We start from the raw sequence: 18,630 nt of genomic DNA on the forward strand, positions 1-18,630 counted from the left end.
CAAACAGTTTGAGTGGAGAAGCGAGGGGGCGTGATGATTGTGAATGAAGAAAGTGAAAGGCGATCCTGTGATGCGCGCTCTTGTGTGCAATTAACGATTGCTAAAGTATAGTAGGCTAAATAGCATGCAGCAACAGATGATTCAAAAACATTGTGAAAGTAAATTCATCACACAATCTATTAAATCTTTGGCTAAGCATAACACATCAGTTTTTAAAGTTCAATGAAGCACACACATTTGATGCGCACATTCTGCATATGGGCCAACCAATTAAGCATAGGCCTAATCATTTTGAGTATGTGAGCCTTTAGTCAGCCTTTAAAATGGAACTGTCATTGCTTTTCCCGTCTCTGGGGAACTGTCTTGATGGCCAATAACTACCGAGGCAGGCGTTCTGTCCCGCCAGATAATGAATCTGATTGGAGTTCATCTGAGCCAGTGCTTCTCTCTGAAAGTGAAGTGACAGCACTGTTCGCCAATTTCATTTGTAGACTTTACCTGATGTCCTGCATGCGCAAATTTTTTTGACACAACCCAAAGACCTGCGTTGTTGCCTTGTTCACGTAGACTAACCTATGTTTCGACCTAGGCCTACTCTGCCTATGTGTTTAAGGTTTAGTACATGCCATCTAGGCTACATCTCATACACACCTGGTCTACTGTTGCAAGAATAAGGTTAGGCTATATTTACTCCATAAGAACTTTCACCATGCACAACAACTTTTATGTCTCAATTCAGCACTTTGAAAAGTTTACAGGTAGGCTATTATGAAGGTAATTAAAGACAGTGCGCTATTTAGGTAGCCCAAATGTTGGCACCGTAAAACTACCCCGTTAAAGTCAGAAATAAGGTCGTCTGCTGGTCTCAGGGCACCGTGCCACTCCATTTAGTATAATGATACTTTACATTGGATCAACGCGAATTGTAGGACATATAGTATCCTACATCTCCATCGCACCAAGTTTGCTTTGACCCTTTTATACTGAACAAAAATATAAACGAAACATGCAGCAATTTCAAACATTTGACCGAGTTACAGTTCATATATGGAAATCAGTTCATTTAAATACATTCATTGGCCCGAATCTATGGGTTTCACATGACTGAGAATAACGATGCATCTGTACACATTTCCTTCTCATAGAGTTGATCAGGCTGTTGATTGTGGCCTGTGGAATATTGCCCCACTCCTCTTCAATGGTTGTGCGAAGTTGCTGGATAATGGCGGGGACTGAAACTGTTGTACACGTCGATCCAGAGCACCCCAAACGTTATCAATGGGTGCCATGTCTGATGAGTATGCAGGCCATGGAAGAACTGGGACATTTTCAGCTTCCAGAAAGTGTGTACAAATCCTTGCAGCATGGGTCTGTCTGTGCATTATCATGCTGAAGCATGAGGTGATGGCACGGATGAATGGCACGACAATGGGCTTCGGGATCTCGTCAAGGTATCTCTGTGCATTCAAATTGCCATCGATAAAATACAATTGTGTTTGTTGTCAGTAGTTTATGACGTTGAAGTAAGCAAATCGCTTGCCCACACCATACCATACAAGTGGTCTGGGGTTGTGAGGACAGTTGGAAGTATGGCCAAATTCTCTAAAACGTTGGAGGCAGCTTATGGTAGATATATGAACATTATACATTCTCTGGCAACATCTCTGGTGGACATTCCTGCATTCAGCATGCCAATTGTGTGCTCCCTCAAAACTTGAGACATCTGTGGCATTGTGCTGTGTGAAAAACTGCACATTTTAGAGTGGCCTTTTATTGTCTCCAGCACAAGGGGCACCTGTGTAATGATCATGCTTCTTGATATGCACAGGTTTCAGGTGGATGAATTATCTAGGCAAAGGACATTTTTTTTTTTACAATGACGGCCTACCAGGAAACAGTGGGTTAACTGCCTTGTTCAGGGGCAAAATGACAGATTTTTACCTTGTCAGCTCTGGGATTCAATCCAGCAACCGAAACCCAACGCTCTAACCACTAGGCTACCTGCCGCCCGAAATACTCACTAACAGGGATGTAAACAAATTTGTGCCCAACATTTGAGAGAAATAAGCTTTTTGTGCATATGGAACATTTCTGGGATCTAATGTTTCAGCTCATGAAACATGGGACCAACACTTTACATGTTGTGTTTATAATTTTGTTCAGTGTAGTACGATATATTAAGTTCTACTGTATGATATGCTACCTTTGACTGCTTTAGCGTGGTATGCTACATTAAATTAGGGGTTAAAGTTAGGGTTAGGATTTAGGTTAAAGGGTTAAGGGTAAGGGAAGGGTTAGCCAACGTACTAAGTAGTTGCAAAGAAGCTCAAAAAAGTAGTAGGTAGTTGCAAAGTTGTTAATTAGCTAAAATGCTGAAGTTGTCAGTTCGCATTATACGCCCATTCACCCCAATCAACTTCCCTCCCGTCATTTTTATAAAATATTATACGTTTTGCTCCGAGGCTAGTCTGATACGTTAGGTCTTCAAGACTCATACTGACAACAGAGCATTAACTGATTTGTGGTCCATGCGTTATGCTTGCAGCGTAGATTAGAAACATTTGTTTCACAGTCGGTATTACTCTTCGGTTGCAAGACAAACATTTTTTTCCGCTGAATTGACTTAACACTGTAGAATTGCATGCAGGCAGAACAACCCAAAAACAATCTACAAAAAAAATCTTAATTTAACTTTTATGGTCTTGTGGTTTAAATGCCCATTAAAGTTCAACCCAAGAACTTGCCAGTGGAATTGTTGACAGGTTTCAGAACACACACACACACACACACACACACACACACACACACACACACACACACACACACACACACACACACACACACACACACACACACACACACACACACACACACACACACACACACACACACACACACACACACACACACACACACACACTTCCAGCCTTTGAAGTGTTGGGAGAATCAGTACACAAGATAAGAAATGACACAGGCCAGAGCAGTAGACTGATAGTAAATGTGGATAGATCAAAGACAGTACAAGCACACTACAAAATGGGAGAGATTTATGAAAACGGTTGAGTAATTGGGGACACAGACAGGGTGGGGTAAAGTCAAGAGGACCCCCTCAAAGGTTGTGGGTGCCCTGTCCCTCCACCCCCACCCATGCCTCTAATCTGTCTGTTCTGCTGTGGATCTTCCCTGCCTGTGATGCTGGGTTTATCAGGGGGTCATATGCCGCAGTTCTTCCTTGCTCTGTGGGTTCAACAGGTGGCCCCTCCCAGTCTGGGTTCTTCCTACAACTCCTCAGAAAGTCTCAGATGGCTACCTAAATCCATCAAGGGCTCCATTGTTGATAAGAGAACACTGACAATCATACAGCATTCGATTGAGCAGGATTTGGGCAGTGAAAGTCACGGACAATGAACAGATGAGCAACAGAGTGACCTCACAAGCAGGAATCCTGGGAAGTGTGTGTGTTCATGTCATGTGGTTTCCATTATAGACAACTCTGAGTTCTTCAGCTAAACTCGAGGGAAATTGGGCTGCGAAGCTCCATTTGGAAAGGATGACTCAAACCGGGAAGGTGACGAAATAATCAGGCAGTCAAGTTGTACTAAGTGTCAGAGTCTGAGGCAGCAGTAGCATTGACTCACTCACAAATTAACTGCAACTGTCTACCCAGTTTAGAGTAGGATGTGCAAGTCAGTTATGGTTATAAACTCACAGTGAAAAACTACTGGACACTTTTGCATCAATAGAAATCGGTAAGGAAGGAGAATGGCCATCAATGCTTATGTGTTGGTATTGGTGTATTTCAGTTTTTTCCAGTCTAATTTAAAACGTGTCGTAAAAAGACAGTCAGTCTTGTTGACAGACAACTAGAAAATTTCTGTGAAATTAAACAAGGAGACAATTAACATTGATTATAGAATGCCTTATTGAATTAACTTTGAAAATTCATTCTTGGTCACTTTTTCCACACACTTTTTTCATTGGGTGTATAGGCCTAGCCTGTGAAACACATAACAATGAATGATGAAACAGGAGGGTGCGAGGCAGACTAAAATAGCAGACGGTGAAGGAAGGATGCTGAAAAAGTAGCCATCCTCCACACTACTGTACACACAAGCAGGTAGACAATATGGAAAGCCAGTCTCTCTGTCTCTTCTCTCTCCCTCTTTTGTTTCTCACTCAGACACACATTTTATATTTTAGTCATTTAGCAGATGCTCTTATCCAGAGCGACTTACAGTAGAGTGCATACATATTTCTTTTGTACTGGTCCCCCATGGGAATCGAACCCACAATCCTGGCGTTGCTAGCACCATGCCGCACTCACACACACACACTTCCCTTTAAGGAAGGCCAGCCATTCCTGTCTCCTCCCTTTCCCATCATTCCCTCTGTTCCCCCACGACAGGGCCAGGGTGGATTCGTGGGTCATGGATAAGGTCACGCTAGAACAAACAAACCAAAATAGACAAAAACAAAGAAAAGAGGAAGAGAATAAACTCTACATGGCCAAACCTGGGCGGGGGGCTACTTGATTGGTAGATGGTACATTGGGCTGGAACATTTTTATGGAGGAAAGATGATTTACTAAACCTGATTTGATAGAAGTCGCATGCACACACACACACACACACACACACACACACACACACACACACACACACACACACACACACACACACACACACACACACACACACACACACACACACACACACACACACACACACACTACTAAGAGTGAACCTGGGAAATACTACAGCTGAGCAGTAAGATGAATAAACAGAGCTCACGGCTCATTGAATATGACCAAGTCTCAAGGGGATGGAGGGCACAATACTCCAGTGAGTGGGGTGGCAAGTTCACACAGTGAGAACCCAGAAGGCCTTTTCACAATTTCTCATGCCAACGTTTACCCTGAAAAATGTGTTTTTGGAGCAGAGGGGCGTGTTGGAGTTTGGGTGCCAACTCCAGCTGGAGTATATCTTTCTCCAGTTCCACATATGGATTCTGGGTTTGTGTGCTTTTAACCACAACAGGATGGGGAGATATCCATGTTGAATGCTGGTGGCGTGTGGAGGGCGAAGGAGGGCCTTATAAATTGACAACACTTGTTTTCTTAATCACCATAAATCAGTGCTGCTTGTCTTGGTTGTATTGTAGATCATACAGTGCATTCTGAAAGTATTCAAACCTCTTCCCCTTTTCCACATTTTGTTATGTTACAGCCTTATTCTAAAATTGATTTAAATAAATAAAAATCCGTATCAATTTACACACAATACCCCATAATGACAAAGTGAAAACAGGTTTTTATTTATTTTTGCCAATTTATATATATAAAAAAAGATATATAGTATTCAGACACTTTTCTATGAGATTGGAAATTGAGCTCAGGTGCATCCTGTTTCTATTGATTATCTTTGAGATGTTTCTACAATTTGATTGGAGTTGACCTGTGGTAAATTCAATTGATTGGAAATTATTTGGAAAGGCACACACCTGTCTATATAAGGTCCCACAGTTAACAGTGCATGTTACGGATACCAGTATCCTGTGTCTGTATCCTGTGTTCTTTTCTCTCCTTCTCCCCTCACAGGTGAACGTCATCACTCCCCAATCAGTCACCAATCCAATCATCAATCAGAAGACACACATCCTCCTGTTTCCTACCCTATCACAGTTAATTCTCCTTGGTTTAAAAACCCTGTCAGTTGTTTGCTCTAGAGCTGAATCTCTCTGTAAATGCCATGTCTGTAGGTCTCTGTGTTTCACTCGCTCTTTGTGTATTAACCTCTCTATTGTATGAGCACCTCCATAGCACTTTGTCCTCACCTGTGAGTATTGTTTTGGTTATGGTGTTTGTTTGCTGGTGGGAAAAGGGGAAACCAAGACAAGTCGCCCATGGGCATACACTACCCGTAGGTAGACTTTGTTAAATACTCTAGTTAGAACTGGGCGGACCACCCACTGTATTTTTGGTTAGTTAGTTAGCTGTTGTTAAAGTAGGCTAGTCTAGCTTAGGGGTGTTTTTGAATACTTATTGTTTCTATCCTTGGGTCCAGCTCAGCCCCTTTTCCTGCTCCCCCCCATTACCGTGTGTTTTACAATAAACCCTGAGTTTGACGGTAGATTTCAGTTGTCGTGGTTATTTCGTTCTCACTTTTACTTTGTCACTATTATAAATTGCATGAGTTATGTTACGGGTCTCATTACCATCCCCCCCCTAGACTGTCGGGCCAAAAGGGATTCGTAACAGTGCATTTCAGAGTAAAAAAACAAGTCATGAGGTCAAAGGAATTGTCCATAGAATGCCGATGGTCACTCTGACAGGGCTCCAGAGTTCCTGTGTGGAGATGGGAGAACAACCATCTCTGCAGCACTTCACCAAGCAGGCCTTTATGGTTGAATGGCCAGACGGAAGCCACTCCTCAGTAAAAGGCACATGACAGCCCGCTTTGAGATCAAAAGGCACCTAAAGTCTCTCAGACCATGAGAAACAAGATTCTCTGGTCTTATGAAACCAAGATTGAACTCTTTGGCCTGAATGCCAAGTGTCACGTCTGGAGGAAAGCTGGCACCATCCCTGCGGTGAAGCATTGTGGTAGCAGCATCATGCTGTGGGGATGTTTTTCAGCAGCAGTCAGGGTCGAGGGGAAAGATGAACAGAGCATAGCACAGAGAGATCCTTGATGAAAAGCTGCTCAAGAGTGCTCAGGTTCACCTTCCAACAGGAGAACGACTCCAAGCACACAGCCAAGACAATGCAGTAGTGGCTTTGGGACATGTTTCTGAATGTCCTTGAGTGGCCCAACCAGAACCCAGACTTGAACCCGAGAGAAAATATCTGTGCGGCGATGCTCCCCATCCAACCTGACAGAGCTTGAGAGGATCCGCAAAAAGAATGGGAGAAACTCCCCAAATATAGGTGTGCCAAACTTGTAGCGTCACATCCAAGAAGACTTGAGGCTGGAATCGCTGCCAAAGGTTCTTCAACAAAGTACTGAGTAAAGGGTCTGAATAGTTATGTAAATGTTATATTGCCATTATTTATTTTTTATATACATTTGCAAAAAAATTTAATAAACAGCTTTTGCTTTGTCATTATGGGGTATGTTGTGTAGATTGATGAATGGGGAAAAATTTGAATCAATTTTAGAATAAGGCTGTAATGTAACAAAATGTGGTAAAAGTCAAGCGGTCTGAAAACTTTCCAAATGTACTGTAATGCCAGTTGAGTCAGAGTAGAGAGACAACTAAATCCTAATTCCCTGTGATATAACTGCTATTACAAAGTCATGCGGAGATATTACTTTCTCAGACTATCAGTTCATAAGCGCCTTAAAAGAAATGTAGAAGCTAAAGTAAACATGCTTCACGGCAGTTAAAAATATTTTTAGATTTTAGTAAAACTTAAATATTCAAGTTGAGACCAATTAGTTCCTGAACACCCATAATATATCATTAGTACTTCAAAGTATCAACATATAAAGTACTGAATCAAGAGGGGGCCTGCGAGAGAGTACTGTGGACTTTTCACAGTGTTATTTCTAAATGAAGCCAGAGCTTTATTTTGAAGTTTCTTAAACGGTCACTTTGGCATGGAGGAGCAAAGCTGTCTCTACCGTATGCAGACCAGAGTATTCTCATGAAAAGCATTGCGTGGAATTCTTCCAAAGGGGACAGGAAACGGGGGGAGGCGTACAAACTGGGATTGAAGTCCCATGGGAATCGCAAACTTGACAGTTCCAGACATTTTGCACAACACTTTGGAGGGGTCCATGCTGTTCATACAGAGGAGGAATAGAAAAACCCTCAACCCCCACCCGACCCCAAAAGAACACAATTGACCCCATGTGCGTAAGCTTCCCATGTATACGTCAAGAGCAGTACATTTTTCCATAGTTAGACTCACTCCAGACTGAGGGTGTTTTATTGTTATGGATATTATGACCATTTTGAGATGTGTGCATTCATTGTCCACAGAGAGACAGTCACTGGCATGCAACATGGGCCTACGCCACCAAACACAACAACGTGTACACCAGAAAGCTCTCTGTGTCATATCTCCACCAGACAAATACCAAGAGGTTGATGTCAGTGTGCTCATACAAATATACAATAATGTCACTGATGCAGAGAAAACGCTAAGGTTTCATTGTTCATGGGAGTAAAACATTTTTTAAATCATATTTTCCCCCATGATTGTCCCTGAAAATGTTTGCCTATCTGATGCATATATACTTTCAAAGGGAAAAGATGGCATGACAATGTTGTTCAAATTTAAGGGCCGATTTCCCAGACACAGATTTAGCCTAGTCCTGGATTTATGAGCGCTTTAAATTAGGATTCTCAATTGAGAATGCTTTTTAGTGCCAGACTAGGCTTAATGTGTCTGGGGGAAAAAAAACTTTAAAATAAAATGATGGTTAATGTTTTCTGCGTCCGACTCCTCCAGAATAGCAGCTCAGACAGGAGTTTAGAAGGATTCAGCTGACGTTGAGATGTTGAGACGTGATCAAGCAGGAATACTGAATACTCAGAGGAGCCCCCAGCTGATGGCAGCTGACTACAAGTCCTAGGTGCCTCAAATCCTGACCTAATGTTAACCCCTCAAAAAGGCCCAATGCAGCCTTAAAGGTCCAATGTGGCCAAACAAAGATAGCTTCTTAGCAAAGAACAATTTCTCAAGCAATAATTTTGCTAGGACTGTCTGGGAGTGATCTGAGTGGCGAGGGGAAAACTTAAAAGTAGCTGTTGTTGACAGAGAGGTTTGGATTTAACTTACAGCTGTGATGTCACCAGGCAGGCCAAAACTCCCCACTAAAACAGGTTGACATTTCAGGCTGTCTTTTTAAACAGCTCTTACGCTAAAAGGGCATTATCATTTTCACAATTTCACAGTATTATTCCAACCTCATGGTGTGGAAATATATATATATATAAAACCCCCCAGAAAATTCACATTTTTGACTGCACTGCACTTTTAAGAAGATCAGGGATGCTATATATACACACAAGGAACAGGTAAGTACCTTCACTTCATGTAAAATCAGCAAAACAAAAAAAGTCCCTTTTTTAGGACCATGTCTTTCAAAGACAATTCATAAAAATCCAAATAACTTCATAGATCTTCATCGTAAAGGGTTTAAACATGGTTTCCCATGCTTGGACAACTTAGGACACTAAAGAGGCCTTTCTACTGACTCTGAAAAACACCAAAAAGAAAGATGCCCAGGGTCCCTGGGAGACAGGACAGACAGCTGATCATCCTAGCAGTGGCAGACCATGTGTAACAACACCTGTACAGGATCGGTACATCCGAACATCACACCTGCGGGACAGGTACAGGATGGCAACAACAACTGCCCGAGTTACACCAGGAACACACAATCCATCCATCTGTGCTCAGACTGTCCGCAATAGGCTGAGAGAGGCTGGACTGAGGGCTTGTAGGCCTATTGTAAGGCAGGTCCTCACCAGATATCACCGGCAACAACGTCGCCTATGGGCACAAACACACCGTCGTTGGCCCAGACAGGACTGGCAAAAAGTGCTCTTCACCGACGAGTCGCGGTTTTGTCTCACCAGGGGTGATGGTCAGATTCGCGCTTATCGTCGAAGGAATGAGCGTTACACCGAGGCCTGTACTCTGGAGCGGGATCGATTTGGAGGTGGAGGGTCCGTCATGGTCTGGGGCAGTGTGTCACAGCATCATCGGACTGAGCTTGTTGTCATTGCAGACAATCTCAACGCTGTGCGTTACAGGGAAGACATCCTTCTCCCTCATGTGGTACCCTTCCTGCAGGCTCATCCTGACATGACCCTCCAGCATGACAATGCCACCAGCCATACTGCTCGTTCTGTGCGTGATTTCCTGCAATACAGGAATGTCAGTGTTCTGCCATGGCCAGCGACGAGCCCAATCTCAATACCATTGAGCACGTCTCGGACCTGTTGGATTGGAGGGTGAGGGCTAGGGCCATTCCCCCCAGAAATGTCCGGGAACTTGCAGGTGCCTTGGTGGAAGAGTGGGGTAACATCTCACAGCAAGAACTGGCAAATCTGGTGCAGTCCATGAGGAGGAGATGCACAACAGTACTTAATGCAGCTGGTGGACACACCAGATACTGTTACTTTTGATTTTGACCCCCCCTTTGTTCAGGGACATATAATTCCATTTAGGTTGGTCACATGTCTGTGGAACTTGTTCAGTTTATGTCTGTTGTTGAATCTTGTTATATTCATACAAATACTTACACGTTAAGTTTGCTGAAAATAAACGCAGTTGACAGTGAGAGGACGTTTCCTTTTTTTGCTGAGTTTAGATTTAAGAGGATTAGTGGTCAGTAGTCTGTTAGTTAAAGTGTTCTTTATTTTCCTTTGTGGCCTATAAGAGGTAGGCCTATCTGCTACTTTTCAGATTCCACCCAAAGAAAATAAAGACATTTTCAAGGTTCCAAAAGCCAACAGCAACAATTTATGACGATTTGGGAGGGGCAACACTCAAAGTAGGCTCGTATTTAGCTGAGGACTAAATATAAAACCAAAAACAAACACTACTGTAGTAGGATTTCTTATTATTGTTTTGTGTTCATTCCTGGGCTACTGTTGCTGATTTGTTCGTTGCCAGGGGGATTGTGAGGAAGTTCATGAGCAGTTCTAGAATTAGGCCCAAGTAACACTCCCTCTATCCTGAATGCCAAAAACTAAAGGCATTCCTGTCAAAAAATTGCTGGGTGCAGGCCAATAATTTCCCAATATGGTATGGAATCAGCTGCCTGAATACTCACTACCTCAGCATTCACATACAGTACCAGTCAAAAGTTTGGTCACACCTACTCATCAAGGGTTTTTCTTTATTTTGACTAGTTTCTGCATTGTAGAATAAGTGAAGACATTTAAAACTATGAAATAACACATGGAATCATGTAGTAACCAAAAAAGTGTTAAACAAATAAAAATATATTTTAGATTTTTTAAGTAGCCACCTTTTGCCTTGATGACAGCTTTGCACACGCTTGGCACTCTCTCAACCAGCTTCATGAGGAATTCACCTGGAATGCATTTCAATTAACAGGTGTGCCTTGTTAAAAGTTCATTTGTGGGATTTCTTTCCTTCTTAATGCATTTGAGCCAATCAGTTGTGTTGTGACAAGGTAGGGGTGGTATACAGAAGACAGCCCTATTTGGTAAAAGACAAAGTCCATATTATAGAAAGAACAGCTAAAATAAACAAAGAGAAAAGACAGTCCATCATTACTTTAAGACATGAAGGTCAATCAATGCGGTACATTTCAAGAACTTTGAAAGTTCCTTCAAGTGCAGTCTCAAAAACCATCAAACTCTATGATGAAACTGGCTCTCATGAGGACCGACACAAGAATGGAAGACCCAGAGATAGCTCTGGTGCAGAGGACAAGTTAATTGCACCTCAGATTACAGCCCAAATAAATGCTTTACAGAGTTCAAGTAACAGACCCATCTCAACATCAACTGTTCAGAGGAGACTGTGTGAATCAGGCCTTCATGGTCAAATTGCTGCAAAGAAACCACTACTAAAGGACACCAATAATAAGAAGAGACTTGCTTGGGCCAAGAAACACCAGCAATGGACATTAGATAGGTGTAAATCTGTCCTTTGTTCTGATGAGTCCAAATGAGAGATTTTTGGTTCCAGCCACCGTGTCTTTGTGAGACGCAGAGTAGATGAACTAATGATCTCGGTTTGTGTGGTTCCCACCATGAAGCATGGAGGAGGAATGTGATGATGTGGGAGTTCTTTGCTGGTGACACTCAGTGATTTATTTAGAATTCAAGGCACACTTAAACAGCATGGCTACCACAGTATTCTGCAGCAATAAGCCATCACATCTGGTTTGCACATAGTGGGACTATCATTTAGTAAAAATAAAGAAAAACTCTGAGAAAGTGTCCAAACTTTTGACTGGTACTGTACATGTTTTAAGAATAAGTCACTCTTAGAAGTTCTTCAGCAACCAACCAACCATTCCTGAAGCTCAGTGACACTAAACCATATTAAGCCAACAATAGGTTATGTCATAATTAAGTCTGACTGCAATCATTGAAGTTGTTTGTATTGACGAGGGAAAAGAGGGGCTTTATACAAAATAAAGTAATCAGCAATTGGATCGTCTCTAACCAATCAGTGTATCAACCCATCGGTACATTTCCATTTACATTTAAGTCATTTAGCAGACGCTCTTATCCAGAGCGACTTACAGATTGGTGCATTCACCTTATGACATCCAGTGGAACAGTCACTTTACAATAGTGCATCTAAATCTTAAAGGGGGGGGGTGAGAAGGATTACTTATCCTATCCTAGGTATTCCTTAAAGAGGTGGGGTTTCAGGTGTCTCCGGAAGGTGGTGATTGACTCCGCTTGTCATGTTTGTCATTTATTGTCATGTCTTGTCCCTGTGCTCCCCATGCTATTCGTTTCCCTCTGCTGGTCTTGTTTGGTTCTATCCCTCTCTCTCCCCCTCCCTCTCTCACTCTCTCGCTCTCTCTTCTCTCTGTCGTTCCGTTCCTGCTCCCAGCTGTTCCTATTCCCCTAATCATCATTTAGTCTTCCCACACCTGTTCCCGATCCTTTCCCCTGATTAGATTCCCTATTTATTCCTTTGTAATCCGTTCCTGTTCCGTCGGTTCCTTATATTGTATTCACCATGCTGTGATTGCGTTTCGCCCTGTCCTGTCGTGTTTTTGCCGTGATTGTGTATCACCCTGTTCTGTCGTGTTTTGTGCCTTCATCAGACGCTGCGTGTGAGCAGGTGTCTCAGTCGACTACGGCCTGCGCCTACCCGAAAAGACCTGCAGTCTGTGGCCGCTTCTCCAGTTGTTTTCCCCTCTACAAATCTAGAGGATGTCAGTTATTCCGTTTTGAACATTATTAAACTCTGCTTCTGTTAAGTCGCTTTTGGGTCCTCTTTTACCAGCATGACAGAAGGAACCGACCAAGGAATGGACCCAGCGACTTCAGACGCTCGTTACACTGCCGTCGAGTTCCAAGGAGCCATGCTCGGCAGACACGAGCAGGAATTGTCTGCTGCTCGCCATGCCGTGGAGAACCTGGCCGCTCAGGTTTCCGACCTCTCTGGACAGTTCCAGAGTCTACGTCTCGTGCCACCTGTTACTCCCTGGCCTGCCGAGCCTCCAGAACCCAGGGTTAATAACCCACCTTGCTACTCCGGGCAGCCCACTGAGTGCCGCTCCTTTCTCACGCAGTGTGAGATTGTGTTCTCTCTCCAACCCCACACATACTCTAGAGAGAGAGCTCGGGTTGCTTACGTCATTTCACTCCTTACTGGCCGGGCTCGAGAATGGGGCACAGCTATCTGGGAGGCAAGGGCTGATTGCTCTAACAGATTCCAGAACTTTAAAGAGGAGATGATTCGGGTTTTTGACCGTTCAGTTTTTGGTGAGGAGGCTTCTAGGGCCCTGGCTTCCTTATGCCAAGGTGAACGGTCCATAACGGATTATTCCATTGAGTTTCGCACTCTTGCTGCCTCTAGTGAGTGGAACGAGCCGGGCTGCTCGCTCGTTTTCTGGAGGGACTCCACGCAGCGGTTAAGGATGAGATTCTTTCCCGGGAGGTTCCTTCAGATGTGGACTCTTTGATTGCTCTCGCCATCCGCATAGAACGACGGGTAGATCTTCGTCACCGGGCTCGTGGAAGAGAGCTCGCATCAACGGTGTTTCCCTGCTCCGCATCGCAACCATCTCCCTCCTCTGGCTTTGAGACTGAGCCCATGCAGCTGGGAGGGATTCGCATCTCGAATAAGGAGAGGGAACAGAGGATCACCAACCGCCTGTGCCTCTATTGCGGAGTTGCTGGACATTTTGTTATTTCATGTCCAGTAAGAGGCCAGAGCCCATCAGTAAGCGGAGGGCTACTGGTGAGCGCTACTACTCAGGTCCCTTCATCTAGATCTTGTACTACTATGTCGGTCCATCTACGCTGGACCGGTTCGGGTGCTACATGCAGTGCTTTGATTGACTCTGGGGCTGAGGGTTGTTTCATGGACGAAGCATGGGCTCGGAAACATAACATTCCTTTCAGACCGTTAGACAGGCCTACGCCCATGTTTGCCTTAGATGGTAGTCATCTTCCCAGTATCAAATTTGAGACACTACCTTTAACTCTCACAGTATCTGGTAACCACAGTGAGACTATGTCTTTTTTGATTTTCCGTTCACCGTTTACACCTGTTGTTTTGGGTCACCCCTGGCTTGTATGTCATAATCCTTCTATTAATTGGTCTAGTAATTCTATCCTATCCTGGAACGTTTCTTGTCATGTGAAGTGTTTAATGTCTGCCATCCCTCCCATTTCTTCTGTCCCTACTTCTCAGGAGGAACCTGGCGATTTGACAGGAGTGCCGGAGGAATATCATGATCTGCGCACGGTCTTCAGTCGGTCCCGAGCCAACTCCTTCCTCCTCACCGGTCGTATGATTGTAGTATTGATCTCCTTCCGGGGACCACTCCTCCTCGAGGTAGACTATACTCTCTGTCGGCTCCCGAACGTAAGGCTCTCGAGGATTATTTGTCTGTGTCTCTTGACGCCGGTACCATAGTGCCTTCTTCCTCTCCGGCCGGGGCGGGGTTCTTTTTTGTTAAGAAGAAGGACGGTACTCTGCGCCCCTGCGTGGATTATCGAGGGCTGAATGACATAACGGTTAAGAATCGTTATCCGCTTCCCCTATGTCATCAGCCTTCGAGATTCTGCAGGAGCCAGGTGCTTTACTAAGTTGGACCTTTTGTAACGCTTACCATCTCGTGCGCATCAGAGAGGGGGACTTGGAAAACGGCGTTTAATACTCCGTTAGGGCATTTTGAGTACCGGGTTCTGCCGTTCGGTCTGCCAATGCGCCAGCTGTTTTTCAGGCATTAGTTAATGATGTTCTGAGAGACATGCTGAACATTTTTGTTTTTGTCTATCTTGACGATATCCTGATTTTTTTCCGTCACTCGAGATTCATGTTCAGCACGTTCGACGTGTTCTACAGCGCCTTTTCCCTCAGAATTGTCTCTACGTAAAGGCTGAGAAGTGCTCTTTTCATGTCTCCTCCGTTACTTTTCTCGGTTCTGTTATTTCCGCTGAAGGCATTCAGATGGATTCCGCTAAGGTCCAAGCTGTCAGTGATTGGCCCGTTCCAAGGTCACGTGTCGGAGTTGCAGCGCTTTTTAGGTTTCGCTAATTTCTATCGGCGTTTCATTCGTAATTTCGGTCAAGTTGCTGCCCCTCTCACAGCTCTTACTTCTGTCAAGACGTGTTTTAAGTGGTCCGGTTCCGCCCAGGAGCTTTTGATCTTCTAAAAGAACGTTTTACGTCCGCTCCTATCCTCGTTACTCCTGACGTCACTAGACAATTCATTGTCGAGGTTGACGCTTCAGAGGTAGGCGTGGGAGCCATTCTATCCCAGCGCTTCCAGTCTGACGATGGTTCATCCTTGGCTTATTTTTCTCATCGCCTGTCGCCATCTGAGCGCAACTATGATGTGGGTAACCGTGAACTGCTCGCCATCCGCTTAGCCCTAGGCGAATGGCGACAGTGGTTGGAGGGGCGACCGTTCCTTTTTTCGTTTGGACAGACCATAAGAACCTTGAGTACATCCGTTCTGCCAAACGACTTAATGCCCGTCAAGCTTTGGGCGTTGTTTTTCGCCGTTTCGAGTTTGTGATTTCTTACCGTCCGGGTAGCAAGAACACCAAGCCTGATGCCTTATCCCGTCTGTTTAGTTCTTCTGTGGCTTCTACTGATCCCGAGGGGATTCTTCCTTATGGGCGTGTTGTCGGGTTAACAGTCTGGGGAATTGAAAGACAGGTTAAGCAAGCACTCACGCACACTGCGTAGCCGGCGCTTGTCCTAGTAACCTCCTTTTGTTCCTGTTTCCACTCGTCTGGCTGTTCTTCAGTGGGCTCACTCTGCCAAGTTAGCGGGTCATCCCGGTGTTCGAGGCACTCTTGCGTCTATTCGCCAGCGCTTTTCCTGGCCGACTCAGGAGCGTGACACGCGCCGTTTCGTGGCTGCCTGTTCGGACTGCGCGCAGACTAAGTCGGGTAACTCTCCTCCTGCCGGTCGTCTCAGACCGCTCCCCATTCCTTCTCGACCATGGTCTCACATTGCCTTAGACTTCATTACCGGTCTGCCTTTGTCTGCGGGGAAGACTGTGATTCTGACGGTTGTCGATAGGTTCTCTAAGGCGGCACATTTCATTCCCCTCGCTAAACTTCCTTCCGCTAAGGAGACGGCACAAATCATTATTGAGAATGTATTCAGAATTCATGGCCTCCCGTTAGACGCTTTCAGACAGAGGTCCGCAATTCACGTCACAGTTTTGGAGGGAGTTCTGTCGTTTGATTGGTGCGTCCGTCAGTCTCTCTTCCGGGTTTCATCCCCAGTCTAACGGTCAAGCAGAGAGGGCCAATCAGACGATTGGTCGCATACTACGCAGCCTTTCTTTCAGGAACCCTGCGTCTTGGGCAGAACAGCTCCCCTGGGCAGAATACGCTCACAGTCGCATCCTTCGTCTGCTACCGGGTTATCTCCGTTTCAGAGTAGTCTGGGTTACCAGCCTCCTCTGTTCTCATCCCAGCTTGCCGAGTCCAGCGTTCCCTCCGCTCAAGCGTTTGTCCAACGTTGTGAGCGCACCTGGAGGAGGGTGAGGTCTGCACTTTGCCGTTACAGGGCACAGACGGTGAGAGCCGCCAATAAACGCAGGATTAAGAGTCCAAGGTATTGTTGCGGCCAGAGAGTGTGGCTTTCCACTCGCAACCTTCCTCTTACGACAGCTTCTCGTAAGTTGACTCCGCGTTCATTGGTCCGTTCCGTGTCTCCCAGGTCGTCAATCCTGTCGCTGTGCGACTGCTTCTTCCGCGACATCTTAGATCGCGTCCATCCTGTCTTCCATGTCTCCTGTGTTAAGCCCTTTCTTCGCACCCCGTTCGTCTTCCCTCCCCCCTCCCGTCCTTGTCGAGAGCGCACCTATTTACAAGGTACATAAAATTATGGACATGCGTTCTCGGGGACGGGGTCACCATACCTAGTGGATTGGGAGGGTTACGGTCCTGAGGAGAGGAGTTGGGTTCCGTCTCGGGACGTGCTGGACCGTTCGCTCATCGATGATTTCCTCCGTTGCCGCCAGGATTCCTCCTCGAGTGCGCCAGGAGGCGCTCGGTGAGTGGGGGGGTACTGTCATGTTTGTCATTTATTGTCATGTCTTGTCCCTGTGCTCCCCATGCTATTCGTTTCCCTCTGCTGGTCTTGTTTGGTTCTATCCCTCTCTCTCCCCCTCCCTCTCTCACTCTCTCGCTCTCTCTTCTCTCTGTCGTTCCGTTCCTGCTCCCAGCTGTTCCTATTCCCCTAATCATCATTTAGTCTTCCCACACCTGTTCCCGATCCTTTCCCCCTGATTAGATTCCCTATTTATTCCTTTGTAATCCGTTCCTGTTCCGTCGGTTCCTTATATTGTATTCACCATGCTGTGATTGCGTTTCGCCCTGTCCTGTCGTGTTTTTTGCCGTGATTGTGTATCACCCTGTTCTGTCGTGTTTTGTGCCTTCATCAGACGCTGCGTGTGAGCAGGTGTCTCAGTCGACTACGGCCTGCGCCTACCCGAAGCGACCTGCAGTCTGTGGCCGCTTCTCCAGTTGTTTTCCCCTCTACAAATCTAGAGGATGTCAGTTATTCCGTTTTGAACATTATTAAACTCTGCTTCTGTTAAGTCGCTTTTGGGTCCTCTTTTACCAGCATGACACCGCTGTCCTGGCGTCGTGAGGGAGTTTGTTCCACCATTGGGGGGGCCAGAGCAGCGAACAGTTTTGACTGGGCTGAGCGGGAACTGTACTTCCTCAGTGGTAGGGAGGCGAGCAGGCCAGAGGTGGATGAACGCAGTGCCCTTGTTTGGGTGTAGGGCCTGATCAGAGCCTGGAGGTACTGAGGTGCCATTCCCCTCACAGCTCCGTAGGCAAGCACCATGGTCTTGTAGCGGATGCGAGCTTCAACTGGAAGCCAGTGGAGAGAGCGGAGGAGCGGGGTGACGTGAGAGAACTTGGGAAGGTTGAACACCAGACGGGCTGCGGCGTTCTGGATGAGTTGTAGGGGTTTAATGGCACAGGCAGGGAGCCCAGCCAACAGCGAGTTGCAGTAATACAGATGGGAGATGACAAGTGCCTGGATTAGGACCTGCGCCGCTTCCTGTGTGAGGCAGGGTCGTACTCTGCGGATGTTGTAGAGCATGAACCTACAGGAACGGGCCACCGCCTTGATGTTAGTTGAGAACGACAGGGTGTTGTCCAGGATCACGCCAAGGTTCTTAGCGCTCTGGGAGGAGGACACAATGGAGTTGTCAACCGTGATGGCGAGATCATGGAACGGGCAGTCCTTCCCCGGGAGGAAGAGCAGCTCCGTCTTGCCGAGGTTCAGCTTGAGGTGGTGATCCGTCATCCACACTGATATGTCTGCCAGACATGCAGAGATGCGATTCGCCACCTGGTCATCAGAAGGGGGAAAGGAGAAGATTAATTGTGTGTCGTCTGCATAGCAATGATAGGAGAGACCATGTGAGGTTATGACAGAGCCAAGTGACTTGGTGTATCTGTGTGA

This window comes from Oncorhynchus gorbuscha, linkage group LG13, assembly GCF_021184085.1.
Source record: "Oncorhynchus gorbuscha isolate QuinsamMale2020 ecotype Even-year linkage group LG13, OgorEven_v1.0, whole genome shotgun sequence".
NCBI lineage: Eukaryota > Metazoa > Chordata > Actinopteri > Salmoniformes > Salmonidae > Oncorhynchus > Oncorhynchus gorbuscha.